This window comes from Anomalospiza imberbis, chromosome 1 (assembly GCF_031753505.1).
Source record: "Anomalospiza imberbis isolate Cuckoo-Finch-1a 21T00152 chromosome 1, ASM3175350v1, whole genome shotgun sequence".
In the NCBI taxonomy this organism is placed as follows: domain Eukaryota; kingdom Metazoa; phylum Chordata; class Aves; order Passeriformes; family Viduidae; genus Anomalospiza; species Anomalospiza imberbis.
Genome location: NC_089681.1, coordinates 120995720 through 121006732, shown reverse-complemented (window position 1 = coordinate 121006732; position 11013 = coordinate 120995720). Strand labels below are relative to the sequence as shown.

The window sequence follows — 11013 nt, the reverse complement described above, 5'->3', positions numbered from 1 at the left end:
TCTTCTCTTCTCTTCTCTTCTCTTCTCTTCTCTTCTCTTCTCTTCTCTTCTCTTCTCTTCTCTTCTCTTCTCTTCTCTTCTCTTCTCTTCCCTTCCCTTCCCTTCCCTTCCCTTCCCTTCTCTCTTCTCTTCTCTTCTCTTCTCTTCTCTTCTCTTCTCTTCTCTTCTCTTCTCTTCTCTTCTCTTCTCTTCTCTTCTCTTCTCTTCTCTTCTCTTCTCTTCTCTTCTCTTTTCTCTTCTCTTTCCCAGTTGATTACCCAGAACATACACCACACAACATATTCCTCTCTATCTTTAGATCACTAAAGATTTAGATCATTAAAGATCACATATCTATCTTTAGATTTCTAAGATAGGGATCTTCTTTGGAATCATTGTTAACTCTTCAAATGTATAAAACCATGACAAACATTACATTTCCGGAAACTTGATGATGAAAATTCAGGTGTACAGTAGAACCAATAACTAAATGAACTGCAGTTCTTAATAAGGAAATTTAATTTCACTGAAATACCTGTCAACATTTTTTCCATGATTTAAGACATAAGTTCAGTTTGTATGAAAGGTTAAGCATGATGGATTCTTATGTCTTCTAAGTTCTTGTTTTCTGGAGAGAAATAGATTCAAAATACCTGGATGTGAGAAATATGCAGGAAGCAAAACATATGAATTAATCATAACAAAACCTGACACAGAGAAAAAAAAGATACATCTTTTCACATCTTGAAAATTGAAATATTAATTCATTAACCACTTATTGGAAATACAAATAAAGAAGTCTGAGTTTTTAGCTTTCTAGCATCAATCTCTTCAGTTCATACTTTTCTCCCTTTAAGTTTAGACCACATATTTCAATAACCTGATTCATATAAAAGTCATTTACACCAGTATGATACTGGTATGATACTTATACCACCACATGATACTTGCTGACCAGAACACGAAAAACTCCTGCTTGAGCAACTCCTCTCCTTCCATGACAAAGGAATCCACTTAGTGGATGAGGAGAAAGTTTTAGATGTGCCTATCTGGACTTCAGTAACACTTTTGCCACTATTTCCCATGTTATTCTGCTGGAAAAACTACCGCTTCTGGCTTGGAAAGGTAAAAATATATATGCTTCATGGATGAAAAATGTATGGCTGAGTGTCCAGGGTTCAGTGATTAAAGTTACATCAAGCTGGTGGCCAGCCACAAGTGGCATTCACTAGGGCTCGGTATTGGGATCAGTCCTGTTTAAGATTTTTATCAGTGATGTGGATGAGAGGAGGAAGTGCCCCTTCTCTCAGTTTGCAAACAGCACTGGGTTGGGCAGGAGAGTTGATCTGCTGGAGGGTAGGGTCTATAGAGGGGTCTGGAGAGGCTGGATCAATGGCATGAGGTCAGCTGTATGATATTCAAGAAGGCCAAGTCATGGGTCACAACAACCCTACAGGCTGTGGGCAGAGTGGCTGGAAACCTGCCTGGTGGAATAGAACCTGGGAGTCCTGGTCAACAGCAGATGAACATGAGCCAGGAGGGAGACAAGGTGGCCAAGGAGGCCAATGCCTTCCTGGCTTGGATCAAGGATAGTGTGGCCAGCAGGACCAGGGTAGAGATTGTTCTGCTGTACTCAGCACTGATGAGGCCACATCTTGAATCTTGTGTCTGGTTCTGGGCCTGTCACTGCAAGAAAGACATTGAGGCACTGGAGCGTGTCCAGAGAAGGGCAATGGAGCTGGGGAGGGGTCTGAATCACAGGCAGAGCAACTTATGGGGAGTGGCAGAGGGAGCTGAGGCTGTTTAACTGAAGAAAAGGAGGCTCAGGAGGGACCCTCTTGTCCTCTACCTGAAAGGAGGGTGTAGCCAGGTGGGGGTCAGTCTCTTCTCTCAAGTAACAAGAAACAGTACAAGAGGAAATGGCCTCAAGTTACGCCAGGGAAGGTTTAGACTGGATATTAAGAAGAATTTCTTCACTGAGAGGGTTGCTAAGCACTGGAACAGGCTGTCCAGGGAGATGGTGGGATCATCATCACCAGAAGTATTTAAGAGACATGTAGATGTGATTCAGGCCCATGGTTTAACACTGGACTTGTCAGTGTTGGGTCAACAGCTGGGATCCGTGGCCTTAGAGGTCTTGTTCAATCCTAACAATTCTATGATTCTATGAAAAGTCAACAAATTTTAAACTTTTTCCCGTTCCATTACAGAATGTTTTTTTTGGTAGACAGTGATATCAGATACTGTATGTACATTAACATTTATTTAAATTATCATATATCTAACATGGTAATTCTTATTCCCAAGTTTCATATTTTTACCTCTTTACATAGTAAGGGATGATATAATTTTAACATGGCTTGAAACAACTTTGCTTGAATGAAAATTAGGTTTCATTTTAAAATGACCCAAAACAGAACCTGAGATTGTTAAGTGAAAGTATGCATATGCAAGAAGAGAGGAGAAAAAGTTCAGTACAACATATTGTTCTCTGATTTACCAAATCAAGCATCATGTAATTGAGAAATCCCTTTTTCAGTGTGTCCTTCAGGATTTCAATATTAGTATATTCTCTTTTTTTAACTATTTGTAGGTAGAAAGAGGACAATGACGTTATTCCTGCTTGCTCTGTCAGATTTGCAGCTTTGCATGAACTAGCAATTAAATCAATCCAGTACAATATTCCCTCTGTTTCCCTGGGAGAAGCACTGTGGCTGTCCAAAGCCAGTTTGGTGTCTCAGCAGAGGTGCAGGTCTATGTGCTCACCCAAGGCCTCTGCGAGGGGCTGTTGTCATAAAACTCTGCTGTCCCTGCTGTCAACTATGAAATGAATGACCTGAGAGACAAACAGAGCTGTCACATACATAGTAATGTAAATGGCACATACATAGCTACAATTCCCCATTAGTAAAGATTTTCCAGGAGCACAAATGTACAGTATCTGACAGCTACTTCTGCAATACTACCTGAAAATGATCTTCCAGTAAATCTGAAAGGGATCCCAAAGAACAGTTTCAAGCCAGGGATTAACAAAATACAAAGAATTCCAGGGGACCCAAATGAGGTTTTACGATTTTAAATTCTCCCACAGCTTTCTTTCTAGAGTCAAAGATTTGTATTGCAATCTGTACAAGACATAAAATACTTAATACATGATCTGTTCATTTTTTAAATTATTTTTTTAAGGCAGCTCATAAATTTATTGCAGTCTGATGGCATACTATTCAGATTGATTTATGGGACACAGCTCAGATTTCTTATAGCTGAATTACCAAGTACAAATCAGGTACACCATCCCATTAAAAATGAATTTACTATGGGAACTGTACATTGAAAGTTAAATAATGGCTTGATTTTCAAGCTGAAACTGAAATATTTGCTTTTCTGCCAGCTAATCCAAAACAGTCTATGAATAATTGCATTACCTTTGCTTTCAAAATGTTGTTTATTTTCACTGAAGGTCGTAGTCTTTGGGGAAAAATTTCAGAATAATGAGCATTACTTTACATACTCTGACCTGTAGTGTCACCACTGTCACACCTGTGTGCTGAAGGGTATGTTTATCTTGGCAAAAAACTTAATTATGCTGAAGGGTATTTTTACAAATATTTTTATTTTAAGGGAAATTTTGCATATGTATACTTACACATTAACAAATTCAATTCATAGGAACTGCAAAATCATGAATGAGTACCAGATCAACAAAATCTGGAAGAAAATATTCTTAATCCCACAAACCATATCATTACAAGTTAACTCACATTTCATATGAAGTAATATTTAAGCTAATGTCCTAAAGAGTAAGCAAAAAAAAAAAAAAAAAAAAAAAAAAAAAGTGTGAGGTTCTCCCTTTTATATTCTTTCCTCCAGCAGTCTGATCATAACAGAATCTGTTATGTTAAAAGAATGATTCAGTGTAGATATTTCCCAGTGTTTCCATTCTGCACTCTATAAGGATAAAAGTGAAAATACAAAGTCCCAGCCTGAGCTGCAGACACACTCCTCATTTTCATTTCTAAAATTTTCTGAATGTCAACCTTTTGATGTTCTTAGGATTGAAGAGAAGATTCACTTTGAAAATAAGTCCTCTATAGAATCTTTCATCAGATGGTATGGAAACCTCACCTAACATATCAGAAGTGATGAAATAAAAACCACCAGATTTAGATGTATAATGGCTCCTAAAATAAATTAAAACTAAAATGAAAAAAGAGAAAAAAGAAAATTAAAAAAGAGAAAAAGAAAGAAGAAAAGAAAAATAAAAAAAAAAAAAAGAAAAAAAAAAGAAGAAAAAAAGGAAAAAGAAAAAAAATAAAAAGAGAACGAGACAGAGAGTAAAGGTAAATAATTTTCTCTCCTTGCCATTTGCAGTTTTATTTGCCTGGGGAGCCATTTGAACTTGTAAGCAAGTTATGACAGTTACTAAGCATTTGAACTGCTGTCCATGCTGCTAGGTGAGATGAGCAGTTTACTCAGGTCAGCTGGGTTAAATCTTGCCCAACATACTTATTCTGTAAGCTGAAAGGGTCTTTTCAGTCTCTGCCCAGAACCTCATTTTGTTCATGGTCACAAAGGCTTGGGAGGAAATCATTATGTCGTTATACGTAAACACACAGGTAGGTAATGTTTAATGTAGGGTTTCCCTGGTAGACTGCCTCATCTAAGCCATTCATTTATCTACATGTGACGTGCAGTCCCCTCCCACATCCTCCTCCCGACACCAATTTCAAGCACACAGCGCCCATTGGCAGGACACAAAGTGGAGCAGGTGCTGACTGAAGGCAAAAAAAGAAGTTGCCTTCCCAGTTGGGCACAATAGAGCTGAACTGTGTGCTGATGGCCTTCGGAGGAAGTGCTTGTGTGTCACAGAAGTATTGGTTTGATCCCACTTTTTCCCTATCTGGCATACACCCATGGAAGATTTAAGTTAACTGTTCAAGAATATGCTTTGTGCAGCGAGTAATCAGCACATTATGTGCAGAAAGAGCAATTAATTTATGTGGGGTTTGCCTTATTTGTAAGAGTCATAGTGAAAAAATGCAAAGTCAGCATTGCCTGATCAAGACATGGTTCTTTCATCCAGGTTTGCCCCACTACTGGTGTGGAGTGGTTTAGCTGTGCATTTGGAAAGCATTCTGCGTTACCCCATGTTTATGACAAGTGCTCTGCAGTCCCATTGCCAGGCACCATATTGCCATAAAGAAATTTACTCCAAACTTCCTAATGCAGGGCATGGAATATAATTTATGTTAGGTAACCTACATATTGTGTTGAAAGTAGACCATGAGAACAAGGGCCAAAAGCTGAGAGATTTTTATGATAAAAGACTAAGACTAAGGCAGCTACTAGGCAATGAACTGCATAAAGAGGCACATCTATATTTGTCCACAAGTTTTACAGTGTACAAAAGAACATTTATAAAATGTGCAAGTGCAATGTGCATGCAGGGTACTGAGTGCTTCTAACACATTGATTTATTATACCATTTGACAATCATTTCCCAGTAATGGATCCTAACTGTTAGCGATGATTTTAGAATTCAATTAGAATGAAAACAGGCCTTTGTCTCTTTATTCTCTTATGAGTTACACACCACGTTAGAAGTGATCACCTGTATTGTGGTATTCTGCAATTGGCCAGTGGCACAGCATGTTCTACACAAAGAATGCCCAGACCAAAGTTATTTCATACTCTCCAGCTTTCCAACAGTGTTCACAAGTCTTACATTTATGTGTACATATTCTTTTCAGAGGTACTAATCTCTTGATTTTTATTTCCTGAGAAATTAATGCCATGAAGTAAACACAAACCAAAAAAGCTTTATCCAGCACATTTATCATTAATGACAGTTTAGATAACTTTAAAAGTATTGCCCCACATTTTGTCTAGTTAAAAACTACTTCACACAGACAGAGGTTGCAAATGTGTCTTTCATAATGTTTAGCAAAAGGCATCTGAGTCACCTACTCAGTGAATGGGTGCAGTTCTTAGGAAATCTGGGGCTCTCAGATTCAGGTGTACTGAAGAGACTGTCAGTTAACCTCAAGCAAGTGATGTTGGATAACCAGAGACAAAGGTCAAACCAATCGCTGTGCAAACAGAGGGTTAGTTCTATTTTCTCAACTTCTATCTCCAAGTCCTGCACAAATGCTGAGGAGGAAATAATAGAATCATAGACTTGTTATGGTTGGAAAATACCTTTAAAATCATAAAGTCCAGCCATTAATCCAGCAGTGCCAAGCCTGACACTAAGTTATACACCTAAGCACCTCACATAAACATTTTTTAAATACCTTCAGGGACAGTCACTTCACCCGTTCCCTGGGCAGTCCATTCCACTGCTTGGCGCCCTTTCAGTGAAGAAATTTTTCCTAAGATCCAGTTTAAACCTTTCCTGGTTCAACTCCTCTTATCTGGTCTCTTGCTACGTGGGAGAAGACACTGACCCCCACTCACCCCCACCAGCTTCCTCCCACGCAGCTGTAGAGAGCAGCAAGGTCTCCCCTAAGTGTCCTTTGTTCCAGGCTAAAAGATCCCAGTTCCCTCAGCTGCTCTGCATAGGACTTTTGCTCCAGATCCTTCCCCAGTCTCCATTGCCCTTCTCTGGACTCATTCCAGCACCTCAAAGTCTTTTTTGAAGTGAGGGGCCTGAAACTGAACCCAGGATTCAAGTGTGGTCTCACCAGTGCCAAGAACAGGGGGTCAATCATTGTCCTGGTCCTGCTGGCCACGCTATTGCTGATGCAGGCCAAACTAGCATTGACCTTCTTGGCCACCTGGGCACATTGGGAACTCATAGCCCTCAAAGAACCACTGATGGGAGTGAAGAGAGGATAATGTTTTTAGGAAAACTAGATTCCGAGTTCAAAGTTCCTTGGAATAGCAATTTTTTTTTTTTTTTTGTATTTCCAATGCTAGAAGGGACTTTCAGACATTTAAATTTGTCTTTCTACCATTCCGTCACAAACATTAGCCTAAAAGAAGCTGGAAAATTCTTGTATAGGTAAAAAAGGTAGTAAGGTCAAAAAAGGTAGAGTTCTATATATAAATATTCACCCCAAAACTCAGTTTCACCTTCTACTTTCCATCATCAACCTATAAAATTCATACTTTTAAAACTTTCCTTACCATGAAAATAAAGATCAACTTAAGCAAAGTTGGTGGCAGCAGAGATCAGCAGCAGAGGAGATGGGACACAGTATACTGGACACAGAATTTTATTCAGAAAATGAGAAAAGATATTGCCTTTGGGAATTAACATGACACACACCAAATTGCAATAGAAAGAGAGCATCTCATCCACTCTCTTTCTTTCCTGGCATCATTTTGGTAGCTATTTTCTTAAATAGGTCCAACTCTTTTTTTGCAGGCTTTAGCTCATTTTCAGAGCAGAAGCCAATGATTTCTCTGCAACTCAATTTTACATCCACAGTCACCAGTCACGTGAGAAAGAGCTCATCTGCCTTGGGATCTGCCAGGTATTAGTTCTTCTATTTTGTTGAATAAAGAAGAAATGTGTTAAAGTGAAAGTCTCCCATATGGTGTGCAGAGGTGAGCATTAGTACATTATGCCCAAATCTCTGCTCACTTCCTCAATCAGAGAGGGTGACCTTCTTTTCTTTGTTAAATTGTCCAATTGCAGTTTGAACTCCCATTTCATACATTTGCAGAGCAGATCCACTGCTTTGTCTGCTCTCATTTATTCCAGTTTCTTTAGCTAGTTTTCCTTATGTGCAATTCATATCTCATAAAGCTTTTTTTTTTTTTTTTTTGTGGCGAGAGAACCCGTTCCCAAGTGCTAATGTACAGCTGATTAGAAATGAGCCATATGCTCCCCTAAATTACTAATTCTGCTTACTAATGGGAAAAGCAGAAACAGTGTTGTGGACTCTGGGTGAAAGCCTCATACTTTCTGCTATTGTCTATTTAGAAGTCAGAGCAATGGTCTTGCTCCAGGACCCTGACCCAGCCAGTCAGCAGCGCGGCCGAACCTTCCGTCCAGGACCCTGGAGAGTGTCACCCCTGTCCCCGCGGGACCACCCGCTGCTCCCAGAGCTTGGGGGGAAAGATTTCAAAATACGTCTTTTCAGAGGAGGGGAAAAGTGTGTGGGTTCGGCTATCCATCCTGTTAAGCGGGAGACAAGGCAGGTATGTGTGCTGGTGATTTATGGGAGAAATTTCCCTCCGGGAATGTTTTCTTTGCTCACTATACATTCCACGTTTCCTGTCTGTTCTTTGCCTGTAATCGGAAAATCGTTTGGTTAAGGAGATTTTGTATAGACAGTCCTTAATTTTTAGGTTTATTTAAGCTGTATCCCAAAATAGGAGTTTTAAATCTTTTGCTAGCACAGAAATGTCTCTGAATCCTTCCTTCCACCCTCTGAGGACTGCCTAGAGACACTTTACCTGTCACTTACCTTTGCCTGCATTATTTACATCCCTCAACCACGGTCACACAACTTTCTTGTGACAACAATAACAGCTGCACACATGGGCAGAGTTTTACAGAAAGTACAACGTGTTTTTACCTGGCAGCTACACTGGAGAACGCTCCTCTCCGAGGATTGTTTGCAACGCTTTGCACATAACAGGGTGAAAACTTTGAAATAGCAGTAGAGTTTAATTGCCTCTGAAGATGGACTCTACAGCCTATTCTGGTTTTGGAGTTTCTTTCCCCAAACGATTTTCCTGATAGGGATTTTATTAAAAATCTCATCATTCAAATGACTTGGTAGAATCATAAAAATAGGTGACTGAGTCGATGTTAGCATACATGTTTGGAAATATGTGCTCAGTTTTAAACTGAAAAGTATAATTCAGATCACTTTTCATTTCACAGTTTCATTGTGATGATCAGCTGGGAGAACTGAAGTGTCTCCTGCTTTTTAATGACTTAGGAGAATAAACCATGCAGAGAAAAGAATGCACAATGGGATTCCTTTTATTATTTAATCAGAAAATAAACCCACACTATTCCTTACCAGAGGTGTTATTCTTCACCAACACAAAGCGCAGAAATTGCTTTAGGCATTCTCATAAAAGCAATTTCAGTTATAAAGAGAAACACAAGGTAAGGAGGAAATGTTCAAGAGCTGATGTTTTCTCTTATTTAACTGACAGGTTTCTTGAATACTTGGCTGGCTTTTTATTTCATATCTGTCAGAAAATTTATATTCTAGCAGATAAGATTCCTGAACAAAACGATCTTTGAGCAGAATATTTGTTTACTAATTAGGTACCAAATAGCTGACTACTTATTCTTGCACATGGATAACATACATCAATACAGTGGACATGAAAACACATATTATACATATCAGCAAGCATGTGGGTGGAGGATCAGATGATCACTTTACATCAGTTCCAACATTCCTTTTTGGTGATTCTGTCTGTGAGAGTGCACACATCCATGCATAAAACTCTCTTGTTGATGAAGGATAGGACATGACAGGCATTTAGTTACAGGTTATTAGTGATTTGAAAGAGTAGGTGTAAAATGGGGCTCTAAGAACAGCTGCAGAAAAGATTTTTTTATTTTTGTAGAGAAAAAAGAGAATGCTTCATAGTACTAGAAGACAACAGATTTGAAAAAGGTCCAAAAGAATACCTGAAATTCCAGATCCTTTCTAAGACCTTGAGCAAAACCCTCTTTGTGGTTGCTAGCATTAAAGACATGCTATACAGCTTGAGTAAACCTAATGCTTCTATTCAAGACTGTCTCAAAGGAATGAAGCCAACTAAAAGATTAGATGGAATCTGAGTTTTAGACCAGAGATTCATTTGTAACAGGATTCCCTTTAATAGCAAATGCTATTTAATATTATTGATGTGGGCGTTACGGTCCCCAGAAGCATGTCATCTCCTTGAAGAGCTCTGTAATTCCTTTGGTAAGATGACTGTACAGAAGTCCCCTTCCCTTTTCATAACTGACCCAGAGGGCATTTACAGAGTTCAAAGAAAAGGCATATTTATTCGCCTTGCAAAGGCAATCTATATAGAAGAGAGAGCACAAAGGATTTCACTTTTTTCCCCTCCTATAGACACTTTATTTAATGTGTATATTCATGAATAATGGTTATTTTTCTAAACTGTTGACTCATCTTTTCTTAGGTGCATATTATCATACAGCATTCTGAGCAAGTGATGGCATAACCTTATATGTTATATAGGCTTGGCCCAAATAACATTCTTTTTGAGGCAACTGCCCGAGAGACCAAAAATAATGGCATAATAAAAGATACAGATAACATGGGTGCTGACTTGCAGATAAAAAATAACTGTACAAGTTAATACAACAGAGCATGGAACTCAATAAAGCCATTTTTTATGATTCGGTGATTTTAGCCCCAAGAAAAACATAAGACTAAGCCCTTGAAAATCAGAATGAATCTTTGAATTTTTTTGTTTTTCTTGATTACTGAATATTGAATAAATCTCTGATATGTTCAGATGTCCTGCTTTGCACAGGGATATGGTCGATTTTCTTCCTAATATCTGGTACAGTGCTGTATTTTGGATTTAGCATGTGAATAATGTTGATAACACACAGATGTTAAGCTGTTTCTCAGCAGTGCTCATACTTCTTCAAGGACTTTTCAGTTTCCAATGCTCTCCCGGAGAGGAGGTGCAAAAGAAGCTGGAGGTGCTTATGGCTGGGTTAGGCAGCAGTCAGCTGCAGTGGTGAGCAATTGTATAGTGCATCAATTCTCTTCCTTGAGTTTTATTCCTGTCTCTTTTTTTGCTGTCTTCTTTTTTGATTACAATAATTATTAATATTATATCTTACTTTATGTCAAATATTACACTGTTTTAAAACCTTTATTTATTTCAAATTTTTAAAATAATTTTAAATTAATTTAAAGTATATTGTGATTATTTCTTTTTAAACAGAAATCTAAACTTTATCCCTTAGTTATAATCCCCCCATACCTAAATTTTTTACAGCAAATCTAACATTGTGTGGCAAGAACTGCAGCATATGTTAATCCATTTATTTTTTCTTAATGCTGTCCTGTGGAACATTCATTACATATG

The 11013-nt window shown here is 38.4% G+C and overlaps 1 long non-coding RNA gene across 1 annotated transcript; it reads left to right on the top strand.

The window, feature by feature from the left end:
* Positions 1-2811: 2811 nt before the first annotated feature.
* LOC137483202 (uncharacterized) lies at positions 2812-9804 on the top strand. The gene is made up of 4 exons (XR_011004395.1): positions 2812-3043; positions 3166-3265; positions 7349-7457; positions 9100-9804. It is a non-coding gene; the product is annotated as an uncharacterized lncRNA (long non-coding RNA).
* The last annotated feature ends 1209 nt before the right edge of the window (positions 9805-11013 follow it).